Source organism: Microtus ochrogaster, chromosome 7 (genome assembly GCF_000317375.1).
Source record: "Microtus ochrogaster isolate Prairie Vole_2 chromosome 7, MicOch1.0, whole genome shotgun sequence".
NCBI lineage: Eukaryota > Metazoa > Chordata > Mammalia > Rodentia > Cricetidae > Microtus > Microtus ochrogaster.
The window spans coordinates 27,155,263-27,156,563 of NC_022014.1; the positions used below are offsets into that span (position 1 = coordinate 27,155,263).

Below are 1,301 nucleotides of genomic sequence, written 5' to 3' on the forward strand. Positions count from 1 at the left end.
AGAGAGAGAGAGAGAGAGAGAGAGAGAGAGAGAGAGAGAGAGAGAGAATGGACACACAGGGTTATACACCGCCTCTTCTTTAAATGAAGGCTGAACCCAGTCTCAAAGGCTTACCCCACTGAGAAGTCCCCCTCCTCCTCTCTAAGCTCCCAAGTCACAGTATCCACCCTGCTCTGCCAGGAACAGTCATGGGCCCAGGTCTCACCCAGGACTGACTGCTGGAGGCAGAGGACAGGATGAGAGAAGGCAGCAGGAGCAGGTGGAAGTGGCTCTAACAGACTTCCTGAATGGAAGTTTTATGCTTCCAACTTCCGCTAGGGGCAGAGCTGCTCGGCCACTCAGAGAAGTGCGATTTCAACAGGTGCAGGGCAGCAATGGGGCTTCGAAGGGGACCAGTTCTGGAAGGTCAAGGCACCCTGATGAAGAGCTGAAAAGCGGAAGGACTTGCTGAAGTTTGCGCAGAGGAATCTTGCTGTCTGGAGATGGCGACTGAGCTCTCTGGAGCCCGGGGAGTCTTGGATGAGAACACAGGGAGGGAGGAATTCTGTGCTATCTCAGCAGTCCAGGCCTGAAAAAAAGTAACCTCTTCACAGCCTTTAATAATCGTTGTCAGCAGTAACTTGCCATGCCCTTTCACAATGCTGTTTTGTGTTTAAACCCTCTCCAGGACTGGCTACATAATTTATAGAGTCCAGCACAAAAGGAAAAATGTGGGCTCTATGCTAAAAAATTATTAGAATTTCAAGACATGCAGGTATGATTTAAAAATACAATTCAGGGGCCACTGGGAAGCACAGTCTTGTGTCTTTCACAGGCCTTAAGCCCATGAAGTCACCCACGGCCCCCTTATAGCCTTGTCCCACTTAATACTTATGGCAGACTAACTTCATATGCATCCACTTCAAATGGTGTTCTTGGGGCACAAAGGGAGTTGATTATCCAAGGGTTGAGGTCCAAACCAGCTGCTCAGGATTCCAGACACTCCCCTGCAGTTGCTACTTGGGAGAAGATGCCACCTCAAGCAGCAGCAACCTGAAACAAGAGAGCTGAGTTGTCTATTTGAAGGATGGGATGGATATTAAGGGAAGAGTTCCGTGTCTGACTGCACTTGCGATGCTCAGCACTCCAGGAAGGGCTTCCCAGTCTCTGTGTGTAGAGACACCTGTGTAGGCATGCTCGCTGACTCTAGAAAAGAGAGATAAGAAAGGAGATGCTCACTGACTCGGGAAAGGAGAGATGAGAAAGGAGATGCTCGCTGACTCTAGAAAGGAGAGATGAGAAAGGAGATGCTCGCTAACTCT

The 1,301-nt window shown here is 49.6% G+C and overlaps 1 protein-coding gene across 1 annotated transcript in view; it reads right to left on the reverse strand.

The window, feature by feature from the left end:
* LOC113456291 overlaps positions 1-1,301 on the reverse strand; it is a 15,463-nt gene that overhangs the window by 9,984 nt on the left and 4,178 nt on the right. The window lies entirely within an intron of this gene.